Raw genomic sequence first — 22,069 nt, 5'->3', positions numbered from 1 at the left:
AGCAAAGATGTGATATTTGATGAAAGCATTGCATATAATAAGTCTAAAGATATCCCAATTGATTCTAATGATGAAGAACTACCTATATTTGAATAATGTCCAAGGTAAGAAGAAGAATATTTCAATCATGAAGAAGAAGGTCCTAGTGAACCTGTGAAAACTAAAGCAGAGCCATCCAAGTTTGAATAAGTTGTCAATCATAAAGAATGAAAGATGTTGTGAATGAAGAATATCAATCAATAATGAAAAATGGAGTTTGGAAAATTGTTCCTAGGCCAAATGACAATTTTGTGGTAACTTCCAAATGGCTCTACAAGATTAAGAATACAACGGATGGAAGCATTAACAAGTACAAATAAATGTTTGTGGCTATGGGTTTCTCTCAACAAGAAGGCATCGATTATGAAGAGACATTTGCACCTACAACTAGATACACAACTATAAGATCATGTGTATCTTTGGCATCATGTATGGGATGGAGCATCCATCAAATGGATGTCAAAACAACATTCCAGAAAGGTACCATTGACGAAGAAGTGTATGCCGAACAACCCTTGGGATTTGAAGTACATGATAGATAAAATCATCTCTACAGGTTGAAAAAGGCACTTTAGGGACTTAAGCAAGCCCCAATGGCTTGGTATGCGAGGATGGACACATATCTACAAAGATTGGGCTTTTCAAAGAGTTTTGTAGATCCCAATATTTATATCAAGATAGTAAAGGATGAATCAATGATCATTCTTGTGTATGTGGACGATCTTCTCATAACCAGTGTGGAAGGTCATATTAAAGCTTGCAAGAGACAATTGGAAGAAAAATTCAATACGAAGGATCTAGGGTTGATGCACTATTACTTGGGGTTGGAAGTTTGGAAGAGAACTAGTGAAATATATCTAGGTCAAGGAAAGTATGTGATTAATATGTTGAAATTTTTTGGCATGATGGCCTAAAAACCTATGACAACCCCCATGATTAGAAATTTGAAGAGGTTAAGAATTTCAAATTCAAGCCCTGTGGATCCTACAAGTTATATACAATTGGTTGGTTCTTTGATGTATCTTGTGAATACTCGACCAAGCATTTTCTTTTTCATGAATATTCTCAGTCAGTTTTAGATAGAGCCTAGACATGAACATTGGATAGTAGCCAAGCACATAGTGAGATATCTACAAGGAACAATACATGACTTCCTGAAGTATGATATAAATAAGATATTTTAGCTTGGGATCCTCTATGATCTTATGGATGATTAGAAAGAAATAGTCAATTGTGTTAAGTAGGGCTATAGTTGAATACATTGTATCATTTGAAATTAGAAGAGAATTTGTTTGGTTGAAGAAGTTTTTATCTGATCTGTTTGAAGGACCGATGGACCCTATTGTTATACATTGTGACAACACCAGTTGCATCAAGTTATTTTAAGACCCCGTATTCCATTGGAAATAAAAATCACATAAACAACAAGTACATTACATACAAAAATTGGTGCAATATGGGGTGTTGCAGCTACAATATATTTCCATCGATGAGCAAGTGGCTAATATTTTGAAAAAATATCTTCCTAATAAGAAGCTGGTGTATTTGAGAGACAAACTTCAATTGGTTGATATCTCCTCCCTAGTTAAGAGGGGGAGATAGACACATCATTCTTGTCTTCACTTTGTAAATATATAATGGAGGATTGGGTAAGCATTTGGTTTCCGATACTTTTTGAGGATGAGGTAAGGCATCCAATATGTAAGAGTAGTCGAAGAGGAAATTCCTTGAGGATGTGTTAATCCAAGATAGGAATGGTCCTATGACATACCTTGTGAACATACAAATGGGGTATGTGCCTTAAGAGACAATGATGATGGTGTCTATAAGTCATTGTCTCACTAACATTGTGTTGTTATCTTATGGAGATATAGGGTTGTTAGTCAAGGACTTGTTATGTGACGATGTTGGTTGGTATGATGAGATGCAACGAGATAATCTGAAACAATAGCATATGATTTGGATTACCAATTTGACTCTTCTCATGAGTCTTTAGTATGAGAATGTCCATGTACCATTATGAATACCTCCCTAGTTAAGAGGGAGTGTTGAAATATGTAATTGGGTTCGGTCTTCATATGTACTCTTGATTCTTATCTATTGTAAAATGAAAAAGAAATTATTATCATAATTTTTGTGACATGGGTTTCATATTCAAGATCATTTTATTTTAGATCAAAGCACCAATTGAGTGCTTCTAGGTTTTTCCATTAATTCAATAAGTCAAATACTCATTTTCATATGTAAAATACCCCATTGGGCATCTTGTAACATGTCAAAAGAATTTTTTTTGAGTCAAAATAGTCAAAATACCCCTCCAAGACCAAGTAGGCCTAATTATGGCATGTCGTCCTCCTTAGAAGCCTATGCATATGAGACAATTCGACCTCCAATGGACTCACTCACTCATTCACTCATCATTTAAGAGAAGGACAAGAAGAAAAAGGCAAGCGAAACAATTTTGGGTTTTTACACTCTCTCTCTCGTGTGCGAAGTCAAGCTAGGGTTTTTGCAACATCAAGGCTAAAGTTATAAAGGAATAAGGAAAGGGCTGAAGTGGGAAGAAAAGTGGACAATTTGATCTCTCATAAGGAATATAAGTATAAGAAGCAATCTAAGTGAAGGAAGGAGGAAGGTCTAGAAGCCATCATTTTCACAAACGTGCAAAGTTGCAGCTATTTTTAGGGGGCCAAAAATTTCAAACCTACAGTGGGGGCTGAAAATCTGTAGTTGGGGTCGAAGTTGTGTAGTTGGAAGAGATTTTACTTGGTTTGACTTGGATAGAAGAGGAACATCATATATAAGGTATGCCTTGGTCTTGGAATGGTGTTGGTCTTGGTATAGAGGTCTTGAATTCATCATTTGAAGAATCTATAAGAAGAGAAGATATTTGTGGGTTTTCCTCAAGAGGAGAGGTTTTGGCCTTGGATATCAGCCTATATATTGTGTCCTTGTGTACTATTGATCTTCATGTTTTGGTAGTTGTTTGATGATAAGAACAACATAATAATAAGAAAACAAGAAGCTAATAAACGAGAAAAGTAAAATACAAGCAGTTATCAAGTCTAACAAAAATCACCTCCTTTGTAGTCCTCTTGATTTATCAACAAGGGATATTTGTTTTTAATGGTCATTTTATTAAGTTGTATGTAATCTATGAATAACCTAGGAGTACCATACTTTTTTTGACAAATAGAACTGGTGTCCCCCAAGTAGATACACTTGGCCTTATATATTTTTTATCCAAAATTTCTTGTAGCTAAATATTAAGCTCCATTAACTCAAGAATACTCGTTCTATATGGGGCCTTTGATCCTCGAACAACTCTAAGTATAAGATCAATGGTAAAATAAATTTCCATCCATGGAGGAAGCCATGGTATTTCTTCTAGAAAAACATCCTTATATTGTTCCAACATAGGATATTCTTCTAATGATGGTTTCCAATTATCATTAGAAATATTTTTCACTTGGAATGTGAACATTTGACATTATTTTCTAGCATATTTCTTCATTTATACTATAGATATTTGTCTAACAAAAATATTTCTTGGTATTGCTTAGACCATGCTGACTTCCCCCTTATCATCAAAACAAGTCAATTTTCAAATACTTTTCTAAACAATTTAGTATCACTCTGTGTGATTCCAACCAGTACATACCTATGAGAATATCATAAGATCCCAAGGGTAATATATTCAAATTTAGTGTGGTGTGCATTCCATTTATATTTACTGCGCAATTTTTACTTATTTCAATCACTTTTCTTCTAGTTCCCATGGCCAAATGTACTAACCAAGGCTTGCTTTGTTTTTCCTTCCTAAGTTCACACCTTCCAATTGCGGCATGAAAAAAGTGTAATTTAAAGTGGATCTAAATTAAAATTAATTTATAAATTGTAATTAATTTCAATCTAAAATGTAAAAGTTTTATATTTTTAAATAATTAAAAAAATAATCAATTAAATTAATTTTTAATCAAAAAAATTAGGATCAATACTAATATTAAAATTATTAATAATTAGCATTAATATTGATATTAATTATTAATCGTTTATTCTAGATTAGTATTAAAATTAATTCAAATCATTTATTCTGAAGTAAAAACAATTCTAAATTAAAATTAATTATAAATTAAAATCAATTATAATTAAAAATTAAAATTATTTTTATTTCAATCTTAATCTGAAATTAAATTAATTCCAACTAAATATTAAAATTATTAATTGTATTAAATTATTAAGCATCATTAATAAATTATCATTAATTATGACAGGGTCGACTACTATCATTCCCACTCCATCTATCTCATAGTTCTATTTATTCATTCTAATGAGATTTGTCCTACGCACTTACTGATCTATCATGATGATGAGCCACGGTGGATGGCTTGAAACGTCAATTCAAACAATTATGGATGCGATAACTCCGGAAGAAAACTCTACACAAAGCACAAATCTTAGAAGCCTCAAAACAATAATATTGAAATTATTTGTGTAGAAAGTGTACCTTGTACTTCCACCATTGTTGACTAATGGTCTACTTGTCTTCCATCTAAAGTTGCACTGATTCTTGGAATGTTGCAGGAAATATCATTAACGATTGAAGCTTCCTGCAAATTATTCACCACCCCTCTTTTGTTTACTAAAATTTGTGGAAAATCCCTCTGCGAGTGGTTTTCACTACACCCTCAACATTTAGTTGGTGGTTTAGTTATTTCTAAAAAAAAAAAATTTCCCATTCCATCTCCCTATCCACTTTTTTGCCCAAAATTTCTTGGTTGATTCACACTTCTACTATAGTTTCCACCTTGATTATTCTTGGAGGTATTTGGAAAAACTGGTATCTTAAATCCTTTCTTCTTGGTACTGAACTTTTCATGCTTTTTAACCATCCAAATTTTTGAATTATCACCTTTCTTCTGATTCTGTGTAAAACACATTTTTTCCTTTCTTAAGGTTTTGTCCATAGTCTTTGGGTTATTAAAATCAATTCTTTCTCTATATAAGAAATGTAGACAAATGATAAATCTTTATATTTTAGGTTTCTCCTCCTTTAAGGAACATACCTCAACAAACTCATAAGTTTATTAACAAACTCATCCATAGTAGACTGTTCCAAACTCAACTCATGAAACTCATTAGCTTTTTCATCAAAATACCTTTCAGTGAGATATTTATTTTTGAATTCCTTTCTAAACAGTTTCCAGGTTAAGTTCTTACTTCTAATTCTCTTAACGACTTTGTTCTCTTCCCAACATAAGGTTGTCTTACCAGTCAACTAGTAGGTTGCCAACCTTACTTTTAGATTACTTAGATAATTGTATACCTCAAGTATTTGGACATATTGAGGAGCCATTCCTCTGCTCCTTCTCTAGATTCACCATCAAAATTAGCAGGTCTTATCTTCTTAAATTCTCCTTGTAGTTGGGACATGGTCCTCTTCCTCCTAGATGTATAGATGTTACTTTCAAATTTTTGCTCTTCTTTTTCTTCAAATTCATGAGAATCGTCTCAACTAGAAGTTATAGAATCAATAGTATATGTTGATTCACTTCTAGATCTCCTCTTATGATCCTTTTTCAATTTTCCATTGTTTATATCTTCTTCTAATGTTCTCAACAAGTAGCCATTAATTTCCTCCTTCTCTTTCCTCCTCCTCTTCTTTGGCTTTAGAAAATCTTTCCTAATTTACCTTGGTATCATATAAGTATTTCTTCAAGCTTTGTATCACTTGTAGTAACTCATATTCTTGTTTTTCTACATCACTGGTTCCACCACACATCATTCCTGATTCAGTATTAGGTTCCTCTCCACCTCTTAATCTTATGGAAGTTTTTCCATTAAATTCTGCAACCATACTTCAAACTCCTAATATTATTTTGAACAATCTATTCACGACATATATAGTTGTTTTAGTTCAAGGCCATAAAAGGCCCAATGTTGTAACCTATAGCTCTGATACCATTTGTAATGTACCTCTAGCCCCATTTTTTTAATGAAAAATTATATATATATATATATATATATATATATATATATATATATATATAATGTGCTCATCATTGCAATTCATTTATGCCATAGTCAAAACACCCTGTCGATTTTTAAAACTAATTACTTATACTTAGGATCTACAGTTCCCCTTTTTTAACTTATTTTCTATCCAATATTAAAAACAAAGTTTTCAACTACAATAGTTATCGATAACGCTAAATACTTATATTGTCTATATGAGCCATTTTTATTAATGCTAATTTCTTTATCCATGTGGTCATCATTTGTATTGTTATCGCTAATTCCTATGAATAGCCTCTTTCATAAACTTTATCTCATTATTTAATATTGCTCGATTTATATTATCGTTTTACCAAATTTTGGTATTTTATCAACATTTCATTCACAAGGTTATGACCAACCAATCTAAGACACCTATATCTTAAACTTCTCAAACAATCTACAATTTTTAACCTAGGCACATATATAAATCTCTTTGTGTTGATACATGTAATGTCATTCTATTGATACTTCCCATACAACTTATGATTTCAACATAGGCACATACATAAATTTCTTTGTGCTAATACATATAATGTCGTTGTATTATAAAGTTCAACAACATATTTTCATGTTAATAATGCGGGACTATGTTGAGCATGTTAAACATTGGCTCGATGTTATATTTAGTTGTTTATAATGACATTTATCCAGATCCTTCCACGCCTTTATGTGTAAGCTAAAAACTCCTCCATGGATACTTTTACTCACCTACCAGTGCAATTCTAACATAGTAACTTCGATGGAATCGACGATAATTATCACTTTTAGGGTTAATTCTCATGTCCTTTTGATTTTTATGACACATTAGTATGAATTTATTATTTTATCCATCATGTGGTTTACGTGTCTGTGGATTATCCATCAATCAATCAATGGTGAGTCTCACTTTTAGGGCTTTGTAGTGGGATAATGGGTATTGTGCCTCCAGAATGTGTGATAGTTCATTTTCATAGTGTAATTTTGTCGAATAAGCTATGCAATTCTACAACCAGTGCAGATTTTCATAGTTCTCCTTTATTGTTATCTCTTTTTATTCCATTAACTTATGTATGTACTGCTAACTATTAGTTTTTATAGAGATTTCGACTTCTTATCTGCCGTCATGCGCATACTTGGTTATTTGAGTATTATTTCAGGTACCTTCACTTCTTGAAATTCTTATGTTTCTTCTACATTACTTTGAATTTGTTTTCTTTAAATTAAAATGTTGGCATTGTTTCTTAGGTTTAACCTAGTGCCTCTATTACATGGCACTTTTGCAGAGAAATGGTTTTCAAGGACTTACAGCCCTGTTTACCTTAACATTTGTGGATTTTTCACTAGCTATAGTTACAGGAGTAATGGGTTATCGTCGCCTTTATCATGTACATAAAATAACTTATTTATCAGTTGTTTCCTCCTCATAGATTCTATGTTTAAATATCCTAACTTGTGTATATTTATATTTTAGTTATCTGTTGTTGGACTCTTATCTACCATCAATTCCAAAAAATGTTAATGCATCATTCAAGGTTATTTGTTAAAAACCCTTTGTAGTTAACTTGTTATATATATATATATATATATATATATTTAGATTTAATAATGTGATTTGAATCATCTAATATATTCATTTTTTATACATCTATTACATTATTGGCATGAAATATATATTATTGGTTTGAGGGGGCCTGACTCAGGTTTAGCGTTAGTTAGCCAAACAAATCCTTACACTACTGGCCCTTTCGGCATCAGCCCATGGAGCGCAGGCTGAAGTCTCACCCAAAGCAGTATGGGGGATGCTAGAACCAAGTTTCTGCACCCTTGAGATGGTTGTGATGTCGGTTTATTCCGGCTATACCTGCCTTCGCGCAAGTTGCATAGCCCTATGTTCCACCTTTCAGTACCTTTGCAAAAGGGTACAACTAGTTTTTGCGCAGCCCTAACCTGCGGCTCAAGGACTTTCATGCTGCTAGGGCAGCGAACTGCGGTATCTCCCAAACTAGGCTAAGTGTCTTACTTATCTTATTAACCGATCTTAGTTAGCTTCGCGTAAACAGATGTTCTTACTTGCGTTCACTTAACCAACACATTTACATACATTCGCGCATAATATAAGCGTTATAAGTGAAATTCATACCCAACATAACAAGATGCATAAATAGGAAATAAGGCGCGGAAATTGTAGAATACTTCTCTTTATTGATAATTCTGAATGATTAGAGACTCGACCCGCCCTGCACACTCAGCTACAGGGGTCCGCACACTCAGCTGCGGAATTCTATCCTAGGCTTCTGTGCACTCAGCTGCAGATCCTCTGCGTACGCTACAACCCAACTTAGACTTCTACCTCAGAACTATCTCTCATACATCATATCTGCATGTGTTTATATTCTATTCCTTCTTTCAAACTACTTAGAGCTTATCTCTATTTATACAATCCCATGGTCCACGGACCATGGGTATATCTTTTACAGCCGACATTACACTTTCAAAATAAGGGCGGACAACATTATGACTCTTTAACACTTACGCGCTCCGCGACCACAAAATGCGGAGTCTTTACACTTGGATTACAAAATTTGACCAAAATATGGGCTTTTAGCCCCAAAACTACCCTTGGGGGATCCCGCACCCAACAGGCCCCCAACACAAACATCGTGACTCGCCCTCGAGTCACTCTGCAGGCATGGAGATCTTAGCGCGAAGACCTCCTAGCTCCGTTTGGATGACCGCAACCTCGGCAGCGCACTAAGCGGCCACCTGCTAGACTTCTTCCACTCTCTGCTCGGTGACTGCCGCTAAACTGCCACCCTGAATCTTCTACTGAGTTTCCTGCAGTGTCGCGAGCTTTCCTTCAATGGAAGTTGTGATCGTATATGCCTCGTCTATCCATGGTTGTAGGCGTGCTTTTAGGACCGCTTCTTTGTGCCGAGCGGCATCCACCTGTTCCTTAAGCGCCTTTGCCTCCTGCATCTATGCGAGCCTCTGTGTAAGGGTAACCATCTGTGCGGTCCCTTTGACCTCGTCATATCTTTGTTGTAGCTCACGCGCCTTTGTCTCCAGGCGCTCTACATTCGGGTCCTCTTGCAGGGTGGTCAGGACCTTGAATGACTATTCAAAAAGTCACGTGCAGTCTGCTACTGCACTGTCGACCACCGCTATTGCTGTTGTAACAGCGGTGGCACGTTGTTCCCTGACTTCCGATGGAGTTGAAGGCTGAGCCCTCAACTGCAATTCTATAATCTGCAGGTTCAACTCCAGCTGAATCCTGGCCATCTCTGTCTGAGCGTCGCGCACCCCTATGGCCAACTTGCGGACGCGCCTCAACCAGTTCTTCTGCTTGAATGTCCAACTCCAGGACCATTCAGCAGGCTTCCTCCACTGCTTGCATGATTTTCTTATTTTGTTTCACTGCCTTATTGTGCTGCATGTCCAACTACTCGATGTTGATACGCTGCTCGCTCATCACCTGCAGAGCGCGACTTTCCCGGGCCCTAAGTTTCACGATGACTCCATCTTGCAAGAGGTGGAGCATTTCCTGAGGGAGCGCGGCAATATTCAATCCCACCCCTTTCAGGTTGTTGACCATGGGCTTGTCAGCCTCATTTTCTATAGTAAGTGCCCCATCTGGTAATAGTATCGCATTGGTCACCCTTTTGCACAACATCTCCGCGGCAGTTGAAGTACCGATTGCGAGGTTGGAGGACACAGTGCCAGCCTGTGGAGTGTGAGCCTGCAACTCCTATAGCTCTGTCCGAAGAGCCCCTAATACTAATTTCTACTGCTCTTCGAACTGTTGGAGGGCCTCCGCAGTGACATCCCTCACCGTTTCTCCAATATCGTGCAAATCCCCCTCAGTGAGGGTGATTGGGTCTAAGGATGTCTTTGAAGCCTTGGTTTTCTTTCATGACACTGCCTTCTCTTGCAATCATTGATGCTTGAGTTGGGTGGACGTCGTCTGCGGGTCCGCGCCACCTTGTTCTGTCGACTCCTTTGTTTCTGCCTCAGCCCCGAGCGAAGGTGACTTTTGTCCTTTGCGCTCTTCTCCTCCTGTCTCTTGTTGTTTTGCCAATTTCATGATGTCGCGCGCTGCCTGGGTCTTAGCCTCTGCTTCCTCTTTTCTGCGCTTCTCAGCCAGCTGCGCCATTCTGAGCTTTGTTTCTTCCTTCTTACACTGCGCGGTGGACTTGTCCGTTTCCACCGCGGAGCCTGTTGTAGCGCGCCACTCCGGCGGCCAAGACTTGAGGACTGCAAAGATAACATCATATGTTGCCAAATAAGGTAAGCTATGCCATGTCTTTGTGGGGTCCTTCCACGCCCTGATAAAGACATGGTGGAAATCCACTTTGAACTCTGGAAAGCTCTGCAAACTAGCATATACTGTGGGCGACAACCACGGCTTGTGATTGATCCCCATCTGGATACTCATCTCCATCAAGATCCAAAAGATCTTGATTTCTTTTACACGTTGCGCGTCCATGGTCGCCCACAGTAAAGCATAATTCTCTGCCTCTAGAAGGTCCAGCGCGAACGAAGGGAATTGGCTATCTTCTGACAACCCATGCCATCAGTATGATCGACAGCAAGAGCCACGCATAGTGGAACGTCTTTCCCTACTCCTGTGCCTCGTGACAGTTCGCAAGGAACTCGCCGCATAGATAATTTGCCCAGTTGAACTGGACTCCTTCAGTGCATTGGGCTGCTAATGCAATCACAGGTGCAGGCACCTCATCCGCGTGGCACTTCCGCATCACCTTCCCTGCTAATATTTGTGTTGCTACCTTGACTGCAGGGTTGTTAATGTTGGAGATGGCATATCCCTGCTTCTTCTTCTCCAACTTGAATTTCTTCTTCATAGCTTCCGTGAGGGCCAACTCACCACCTTTTCCTTTTGATATATTGGTTGGATCCTCCCCTGAGTAAGGCAGTCATGTGATCCGATGGATCAAGTGGTCTGTGATGGGAATGGGCTCCTCCAGCCACAAACACCCATCATGCACCAAGCAAAGCAGCTGCCTGATGATGAAGATGGTCACTAGGGTGCGGTGGTAATGCGGTACCCAGAGCAAGTTGAGCAGCTCGGCTTTCTCTACACCCTTGAGCCATGTTTGCGGCTCTAATTCGATCGTTCCAGCAGTCGTGTCAATCTGTCAGTGCATTAGCTGCTCAGTCGCTAAATGCGGGAATTTCTCATGATCTGCGAGGTCCCAATCTTCGAACTTTAGTATAGGAACCCGCCCTAAGTGCGGCCCCTCAAAAACAATGTCATCTGAGAATAACGGAGTTTGCAGGGAGCTCTTGCTCTTCTCTATGTCCTTTGGCACCTTGGCTTTGCCCTTGCGCGAAGAAATATATTTTGGTAACCTGGTAATAGGATCCGCACCCTGGGTTTCAACTTCCATTTCTAAATCCTCCTCATCCACCAGGATTTCTTTAGATTCTTCCTCGTTGGCCTCCAGATTAATGGCCTTCCCCTTTTCCTGCAAAGTGAGCTTGGTCCTCTATGGATTTCTTGGTGAGATGCACACCAGTAGCATAGTCTGCTTATCCTTCTTTGGTCTCGGTGTCCTAGGTGATTTAAGGACATCAACTACCACTTCGGCACTCCATAGGGCAGCTTCTACTACCTTAATTTCCTAGGCGGCTTCCTCGGGTGTCGACATCATTCTATTTAGGAGATCCTGCGTCTCCTTCGGCAATCTCTCAAATGCCACCTAATAGCGCGACCACTAAATTTTCAAAATGCCAAGTCTTTTTTGCTAGAAAACCACCTGTGATTTATAGGGCCTTTTGAATTTAAATCTGATCATTCCCCCCACATTCGGCCCATTAATGCTAGATTGGCAGCAGATTTTCAAGAATCTAATCCATAAATTTCGCCTTAAATGCCTGTCGCCTACTCCATTTGGCCACAATCCGACCATCAAATTGTGAACAGTGACTTTAACGGTCACTTTCCGGCGGACCTACGTGTTATTTCCACAAGTAGCGCAGCTGCCTTCACGCTATCGCGGACCCTGTGACACTTCCCTGCTTTGCGCAGTCCTGAAATCATGCAGCTCCCCAACCCAGGCAGTGTAGTTTATAGTCTCGCGCCTCCTTTCAGCTGCCTAGAGCTCTAAGACTATGGTGCTTTCATTTAGTCACATGGTCGGACTGTCGATGTTTGGCTTCAAGCGACTACCATTCACATTTCTTGGGAAGGGTTCTCCATTTAACTTGACCAGTTGTACCGCTCCTCCGTCGGTAATCTCCTTAATAACATAAGGCCCTAACCAGTGCATGCTGAATTATCTGGGGAATTTATCAAACTTATTATCATACAACAAAACCAGATCGTGTACCCTAAATGTGCGCAGCTTAATGTGTTGATCATGCCATGCCTTTTCACGCTGCTTTTGGACTTGTTGGTGAAACCTAGCCAAAAAAATTTCTTCTTCAAGCTCATCCAGCTGCGCAAGCCTCTCTTCCAGGGCTCCGTGATCCATCATACCTGTGAGCGTTGTTATGCACAGACTAGGCATGATGTATTCCATAGGTATTACGAATTCCACACCATATACAAGCCTAAAAGGGGTTGTCCCATCAGCTTTTTGCATGTTGTTCGATAAGCCCACAATAATGCAAGTATGTGTAGGTCCCAATCACTTCGTTAAGCATTGCAAACCTTGGTTAGCGTGTTTTCAAGCAATTTATTGAACGCCTCCACTGTTCCGTTAGCCTGTGGGTGATAAGGTGTACTTTTCTGGTGATATACCTGAAATTCCTCCGTTAGTGCGCTTATCATCTCATTCAGGAAGTGTGTACCATGATCACTCATCAAGATGCTTGGACATCCAAATCACGTCAGTACATGCTCAAATAGGAACTTCACGGCCGTCACACCTGTGCAATCCTTCACCGACTACGCTTCTGCCCAACAAGTCAAATACTTCGTCGTAGTGATAATGTACCTCACCCCTGTCTTCTCTTATGGCTGAATGGGTCCTACAAAATCTATTGCCCACTTCCTGAAAGGTTGCAACAACATTTGTGGATTCAAAGGCATTTCATTCCTCCGCCATGGCCTGCCTATTCTTTGGCATACATCACACGCCTTGCAATATGCTTTTGAATTTAGATGAAGGGTTGGCCACCACAACCCGGAACGTAGAATCTTCTATGCGGTTGCTCTCCCTACATAATGTCCTCCCGCAGCGCCCCAATGAGCATCTGCGAGGATGCTGCTTCATTCAAACCCATGTATATACCATCGCAATATTTCATCAGTCCCCATCTTGTATAGATGCCCAACAATGACAGAGAAATTTGTCGCGCACACCACTAATTCCTTCTTTTGTTGGACAGAGTATCCTTCTGATGCAGTTCTTGTTGTTAGGAAGTATATTATATCCTCGAAATGACCATCCGTGACACGCACTGCAAATAGTTGCGCGTCAGGGAATCCTTATTCCAAGTTAGTAGGTTCCTCCCCTTTTTCGATGCACGTAATATGGTCTGGTCCCGCATTCAATCGTCCAGGGTTCACAACAACTTCAAAATCATACTCTTGGAACAATAAGAGCCATCTGCAGATTCGCGCCCCCAACACAGGCTTATTGACTAGGTACTTCAGCGTGGAGTGATCCATATACATCTTAAAGTTTCTTCCTAGCAAGTAGTGTCGGTACTTCTGGAGTGCATACACCATAGCTAGCCCCTCGCGTTCACTGGTAGAATAGTCCTTTTGTGCTTTGGATAGTTTGCAGCTTGTGAACGCGATAGGGTGGTCCAAGCCTTCTCTTCCATCTTGTGTTAGTACTGCCCCCAGCGCTATACATGACGCATCAACATGTACATGAAATTCTTTCTTCCAGTTCGGGAAGACTAGAATCGGCGTGGTAACCATCTTTTCTTTCAATATATCAAATCTTTTCTTACAGTCGTCGTTCTAGCAGAACGTGACATCCTTCTTCAACAATTTTTCCATCTTCGCGATGATCTAGGCATAGCTTTTGATCAACTTCCTGTAATATCCTGTATGTCCTACAGTAGCGCGCAGCTATTTCACACTCCTCGGCGCTTCCAAGTTCAGTATCACTGCAATCTTCACAAGGTCTACCATCAATCCTTGTCTGCAAACCACATGCCCCAATAGGTTCCCAAAAGGAATGCAGAATAGACACTTCTTGAGATTGAGCGCAATCTGGTATCTTCGACAAGTATCCAGCATCAAACGCAAGCTTGCTACATGGCGCTTGACCAGCCCAAATATAATCCAGTCATCAAAATATACCTCTAGGAACTTATGAATAAATTCCTTGAATGCCGCAACAACCACGCGCAAAAATATTGCAGGCGCATTCTTCAATCCAAACGGCATTACAGTATATTGAAAGCAACCCCACTCAGTCGCGAAGGTTGTCTTGCTCCTATCCTTCGGCGCAATTTTGATTTGGTGGTACCCAGAGAACCCATCAGTGAAGGAATATGCTTCCTGGCCACCTACATTGTCCAACACTTCATCCGTGAACAGAGTCGGGAAAGGATCATGCACACAAGCGTCATTCAGTTTTTTGAGATCCACGCATATCCTTATCTCATCCTTCTGCTTCTTCTCTTGCACCACCATTGGGCTTACCCAATCGGACTCTTTCACAGGCTCAATGATGCCAGGTTCTAGCATTTTGTCTAGCTCTAAGCAGACTTTCTCCTTGTATTTCTAATTTAGGCGGTAAGGCCTCTGCTTAACTGGCTTCGCGTCAGGTTTTAACGTGATCTTCATCACTCCTATATTTCCGAATATTACTTTCAAATCCGTAAACTTGGTAGGGAATAAGTCCTGATATTCACGGAATAACTCAGCGACCTTATCCACCGTCGCATCGTCCCAGTAGTCTCCAATCTTTGTGAATTTGGGATTTTCCTCCGTAACAATGTTCACTTGTTTTTTTTTCACCAGCGCGATTATATCAGGGTTCTCAATCTGCGGTCCTTGACCCTCGCGTTGGGCTTCTATTTCTGGAAAGTTAATCTTCTGTAGATCCTCTTCCTCCTCTTCAGTAGTTACATTATAACATTCCAGCGCGTGACTCAGCTAAGTAGCCCATTCAGGCTGAATTAGGTCTAAAGGATCTTGTGGTATCCTAAAGATGACTGCTTTCACCTCTTGTAGCGCTTCATCAATATTATCAAACCTGTCCTCAAACTGAATGTCATCATGAATCCTTCGCACAGGATATCCCATTCACATGTCTCATGGTGGAGCTCTGTTTCTATATACCAATTCATTAGGATAACATCCAGGGTATGATAGAACAAGTGCACCTACTCAAGTTGTGGCTTTTCTCCATAAGCCTACGTCCATATGGCGAGATGCACACGTGGATCATTCTGCCCACCGTACTTGTCTTTCAGTCGCATCCTAGGCTTCCCAAATCGTGCTCTCATCATCCTCCTACATTCGCGCCAATCATCAAAGCTTCCCTTGTGCATACCCCACCATCTAACGGGTGTAGCGCGCAGAGCCCAATCCAAGGCCTGGAAGCGTTGCTTTTCTGGCACCTCCCTTTCAAATGCATCCAAGAATATATCTACCTCATTTATACCATCATAAATAGGAAGATTTCTTACCTCTGATGACACACAATGTAGCGACCAAGTCATCATGTTGCAATTCAGCGTAGTTACCTCATGTATCTGATTCTGCCAACATTCTATTTCCTCATCGGAGTCCGAAGTGTAGGAACTCTCGTGATCCCACGTAATTCGTCCATCCATGGTGAGATTCACTCAATCTTGGTCTCGCATTGTTATCGTATAGATGCAGTCTAGATCATCATCACTCTCATAATTGCAAACTGGTTCCGTATAGCGCGATCCTTCAGCAGGATCTAGGGGTATTATTATGCGCAGTGAATTCTTCTCAAAGATCATCTTTCACTTCTTCAAATTGATTACCCCGTTCATATCAGTAGCCCAGTCAATTCCCAGGAGCGCAGGGTAGGGATTGTTATCATCCACTATCTCTATTACTTCAAAATATGTCAGTGCACTCGCTCCCTCAATATCCATGGTCACCCCCTGCAGCCGCCCCATGGGTATGATTTTTTGCTGATTCACCATCCTTAGCTGAATCAGAGACCATTGCAGTGCAGGTCTCCCCATTCGCTCCCAAGTCTGCTTTGGTAGGACATTCACATCTGACCCCAGGTCCAAAATGACCTGATCCATTTCATACTCTCCTATTTGTGCGGTCAGTCTCATCTCCCGTCCCGTCCTTGTCTTATGCTTTCCAATCTTTCATACCACATGCGGCTCACCTAGCGTTGTTCCAGCGCATCTATTGATGAGTTCTTGTAGCCCTTTTACAGCCTTACTGTTGTGCAGTAACTTCATACAGGTTTCTAGGAAAGTTGTGAGCATAGAGGGGTCCATCTCCAGCTCAAGCTTATCCTTGCTTCCTGAAGTGGAGGCCTCAGTAAAGCTCTTCTTAGCTTCCATGAAGGCTTCCCGAGCACACTCCAAATCAAACTCAGCCTCTTTTGTTGGGGCCTTGCGAACCCATGTACTGTCTTCTGGTTGTTTCCCCTTGTCATCTCCTGTCGCGATTCCACTCTGGAGCACTATATTTACGTTCGGATCTTCCTCGCGTGGCTCAGAGCTCATCATCTGCAGGTTTTGAGTCGAGGGAGGCGGTAGCGCCCCTTTACCACTTACACTAGCTATCAGCGTAGGAAAATATTTTGTTTCATGATCAAACAGCGTGCAATACTTGCACAACAGATGCGTTGGATTAGTGCAATCACGGGCATAGTGTCTTAGTCCTCTGCAATTGTCCTCAACCTCTACCAGGTCCTCCTCCGCCTCGGCCTCGTCCACGCCCCTGAAATCCTGTCTGCACCATCCCTGCATTCTAGTCAAGGGGTCGTGTTTCGGCCTAAACCCTATAGGTGGGAGTTCTATCTATCATCAATTCATAGCTCCTGCAAGTACACTCATCATGTCCTATCGACCTACAAAAGTTGCAGAAAAATTGTTGCGGTACTTGTACATACTTCTGTAGCAAGTGACAGTTATCCATGGCATGTTTTCCGGCTACCTGACAGATAGCGCACCATAATGCAAGCCCTGCGCTAAGTCCTGCTTAAGCCTCTGGCCTTAAATGCATCGGTCCTCCTCCTATAATGTAGTTTGCAAATACCGGGAAATGGTCTTTGTCATGACCCTGACTCTTGCATTTCAAGCACCATACCTCCTCGCATATTTATGGTCGAACCGTCCTGTCCTGCTTCAGGCTTTGTATCTCAAGGCACAGATTCTTCAGCTGTGCATGGATCTGCTGGACTCCTAGATTAGGATCCTGCATTGGAGTTTCACGTAATCTCATGGCAATCTCCAAGGCCTCTGCCTGATTTGTTATCTTTTGTTGTGACAGCGCACTCCTTAAGTGTGGTAGTAGCGAAGCCACAAACCACTCGCGATGTTTTCCATTTGTGAAGTTCATGTTAGGATATTCCGACACATAGGAAATAGTTAAGTACAACTTGGTCTAGTATAGAGTTAGGTAAAGTGTGTTTCTTTACCTTGTACATTTTGTAACTTACAATCCGACGGTCACGATATGTAGTGATCCGACGGTTCATTCTTTCCTCGGTATTACTGACACTTGATCCATAGCTTAACACCCGTTTGGTCCATGATTTCTATTTAAAGCACATGGAGGGTCATTTGTAGGGTAATCCGTCTATGAGAGAAGCATATGTAAATTTTCATTCTTTTATTAATAAATTGCCTGAAGTGGCCGCGTTGGCTCAGGCCGTGGACTGTTTCCCTCTTTGAGGGTTTTAACCACGTCAAAATACTAGTGTATTGATCTGTGATATGTTTGTGAGCGGTGTCCTTTGGTGTTCTGTCTGAGGAACTTACCCTGTAAATTCCTACATGGTATCAGAGCTATTTGAGGGCCGCGTCCGTTGGTGATCCAAATCTGAAGCCGGTAGAACTGCATCCGACTATCGTTTCTTAGATCTACTATTTCTAACTGCTTTCGGGCTGAGAGGACCACACTGTTGTGTTGGGAGTATCTGTTCCAGTAAGGAACCCCTTTCGTTTCACGCGAAAAGGTTTCTGGTAGCCCTAGCTGCGTCATTTTTAAGATCTGGAGGTATACAGTGTTTATTTGCAGTTTACAGTTATTTTATCTCTGTTTATTTCGGTTTCAGTTTATTTAGCCTTTTTTATTACTGGATCTATACATTTCATTTCTGTGTATGCTCTTTGCCCTGCGACTCTGTGCGATCTGGGCAAATCAGAAACAGAAAGGAAGGATTTTTCTCATGCGTATGCTCTTTTTCGCTGCGCCTTAGTGTGATCTCGGAAAATCAGAAACATTGAGGAAAATATTTAGTTTCCGACTAAAGCTAACTTTGAGCCGCAAGGTTCATTTTTGAAAATATTTAGTTTTTCGGCTAAAGCTAACTTCGAGCCGCAAGGTTCGTTTTTTTTGTATGTCCGTGTTTGGTTTTGTGTTTTTTGTTTTGTAGGGAAAAAGAGTCTTCTCAAAGCAAACACGCCACCCAAAGCATCAACCCCCCCCCCCCTCTCTCTCTCTCTCAAGTCTCCATTTTTTGGGGGCGGATTTTTTCATTTCCGCACATTCCCGCACTTCGTCGGCGACTTCATCAATTTTTTTTTTAAAAGTCATAACTTCTTCATCCTGAAGCCGTTTTCAGAACCGTTTTTTTTAAACGGCCTAATTTTTCGAGATATTTCCATTGGTACACTTAGTTTTAGCATCTACAACTTCAGTTTCTGTTAAAAATGGAAAGTCCATGCCAAGTCATTCTTGATAGCACTAACTATTTCCAATGGTGGTCTTATATTGTGGATTTACTTAGAAGTAAAGGTCTTTACAGAATAACCACAGGCCAAGAGACCAAACCGAAAGATGAAGATAAGGCAGCTAAATGGGAAAATAGGCAAGAACAAGCACGTGGGTTGATAGGGATGTCTATTTCTCCAGATCTTAGATTCCATATTGCAGAACTTGATACTCCTGATGAAGCACTGCAACAAATTACTAAAGTCTTTGGAATTAAAAATGAACTTAAAGCCCATCAACTTGAAAATGAATTGCTTACATTGGACCCCAATAATTTTTCTTGCATTGAAGATTTTTTGTCCAAGTTCAAGACCCTTAGACTTCTCTTGGAAGGTGTTAAGGTTAAGAAATAAGATAGTAGCCTTATCTACTCCATTCTTACTAAGTTGGGACCAGCCTATTCTGTGTTTGTTTCCACCATCCATTCTACAAGAGAAGCCTTCATTTCTCAAGGGCAAACCTACAAGTCCCCTTCCTTTGATTCCTTTTGTGATTCTTTAATAAGAGAACAAGAAAAACTCTTACACCTTGGTCTTCTTCATCTTGGAAACTCTTCTAAGAAAGCATTAGCCGCCCAGCAGCAACCAAATCCAAAGAATCCTAAGAAGTTGTATCCTAAAAAGAGTGGTACTAAACCAAACAAGGGTCCTAAGCAATTTCAGCCTCAAAATGAAAAATCATTTCAACAAAATGATAAGACAAATAAAAACAAAGGGAAGAAGATTGATAGACATTGCAACTTTTGTAATCGAGATGGCCACTTAGAATCCAAATGCTTTAAGAAGATGGAAGCCTTGGAAGCAGCAATGAAGAAGCATAACATCCATTTGGAGCAATCTTCAACTTCAACTTCAACTTCAGGAATGGCACTTTCTGCATGTGGTTGTCAAGCATCTCAGACTGGCTATGCACTAAATTTATCTTCTTCTTCTCATTCTCATGAGTGGCTCATTGATCTGGAGCTTCTTATCACATGGCCAAAAACAAAGCCATGTTTTCTTCTTTAAATGATTGTAACACCAAAAATATATATGTTGGTGATGATAGATCTCTTAGTGTTGTAGGGACTGGAACTGTTCATCTAGAAAATGGTCAGTTTAATGATGTATTATGTGTTCCAACCTTATCCTGCAACCTTTTATCTATATATCATATAACCCATTCAGGTGAAGGTAAAATCGTTGAATTTTCACCTCACGATGTTGTAATTAAGGACCTAAGAGATCCTAGACAGATTTTAGCTACTCGCATTGCTGATGATTCTACAAGGTTGTATAAGTTTCACAACTTTGGGTCATCAAATCTTCCCTCAGTATTTGTTGCTCATAATGATGAAGTGAGAAAACTTTGGCATGAGCGATTTGGTCACTTAAACTATCGCTCTCTTCAGAATCTATGTAAAGAAAATATGGTGGCAGGTCTTCCCATGGTATCTTGCAGAGATGGTGTTTGTTCCGGACGTGTACTCGGAAAACATCATCAGGACAGTTTTGAAAAACGTGCCTCTTGGCACGCCTCAGCCCCTTTACAGCTCATGCATAGTGATTTATGTGGTCCACTTCCAGTTGCTTCATTCTCTGGCTACAATTATTTCTTAACTTTCATTGATGATTTCTCCAGACGCACTTGGGTATACTTCTTAAAACTCAAGAGTGAAGTATTTAACATGTTCTTGGCCTTTAAGGCCTTTGTTGAAAAACAATCTAGACATCAAATTCTTAAGCTAAGATCTGATAATGGCGGAGAATATGTTAAAAACACATTCATCAACTTTTGCACTGAGAATGGAATTCAAATGCAACGTACTGTTCCATATACTCCACAACAAAATGGTGTAGCTGAAAGGAAGAATCGCACCTTAAAGGAAATGGCTAATTGTATGCTTCAATCTAAAGGACTTAGTCTTAATTATTGGGCAGAAGCAATTAACTGTGCAAATTACATAATAAATCGCACTCCTACTAAGGTTTTAAAGAATATCACTCTAGAAGAAGCATAGAGCTCAATCAAACCAGATGTAAGTCACTTTCGTGTTTTTGGAAGTGAAGCATGGGCCCATATTCCAGATGAGAAACATAAAGCTTTAGAACCAAAGAGTGAAAAATGTATTTTTGTTGGATATTCTGAAGATGTCAAAGGATATATACTTATTCCACTTAAGTCCAAAAATGTTATCATTAGAAGAGATGTAAAGTTTGATGAAAATATATCGGCCTGCGAGCCTAGTTCGGCGGATGTGCCACCTCTCCCTATCTCTTTTGAAAATATTTCTTCTTCAGATGATGAAAGCGAGGATGAAAATCCTCCCCCACCTTCTCAGGATCCTCCTTCAGCTCCTCAGCTTCCAAAATGGGTCCGTGCTACTCGGGATGCAGCAGGTGATCTTGCCGGTGATCCTACAGATTAGCGACGTACACGTTCTCAGTTCGAGAGAGCCTCTTCTTTACTGGCTCAAGCTTCAGTGAATTATGATCCTGACACCTTTGCAGAAGCTTCAGGCCATCCAGATTGGGAAGCAGCTATGAATGAAGAATATCATTCATTATTGGCAAATGATACATGGGATCTTGTTCCTCTACCAAAGGGACGAAAACTTGTTAGATGCAAATGGGTTTATAGAACCAAGTATGGACTAGATGGGAAAGTTGATAAACATAAAGCTCATCTTGTTGCTAAGGGTTTTTCACAAGTTGAAGGCATTGACTATACTGAAACCTTCTCCCCTGTTGCCAAAATGAACTCTATCCGCCTTGTTCTTTCCCTTGCTGCCTCTTTCAAATGGGAAGTCCATCAGATGGATGTTAAATCCGCCTTCTTGCATGGGGACTTGCATGAAGAAATCTATATGGAACAACCTATTGGTTTTATACAAATAGACTCCAGCCTTGTATGTCGGCTTAAGAAATCCCTTTATGGTCTCAAGCAAGCCCCTCGAGCTTGGTATGCCAAAATGGATAACTTTATTTTAGAATCTGGCTTCTCTAGGTGTCATTCTGACAATACTGTCTACACCAAGAAAGTGGGCAAGTCTCTTATCATTCTTGTTCTTTATGTTGATGATCTTATCCTGACTGGTAGTGATCCCAACCTTATAAACCATGTGAAGTCTAGCCTTAAAAGGAAGTTTGA

Source organism: Pinus tabuliformis, chromosome 3_2 (genome assembly GCF_031772625.1).
Source record: "Pinus tabuliformis cultivar Carrire ecotype Pingquan chromosome 3_2, CPIR1, whole genome shotgun sequence".
Taxonomy (NCBI): domain Eukaryota; kingdom Viridiplantae; phylum Streptophyta; class Pinopsida; order Pinales; family Pinaceae; genus Pinus; species Pinus tabuliformis.
This window is presented reverse-complemented; position numbering follows the sequence as displayed.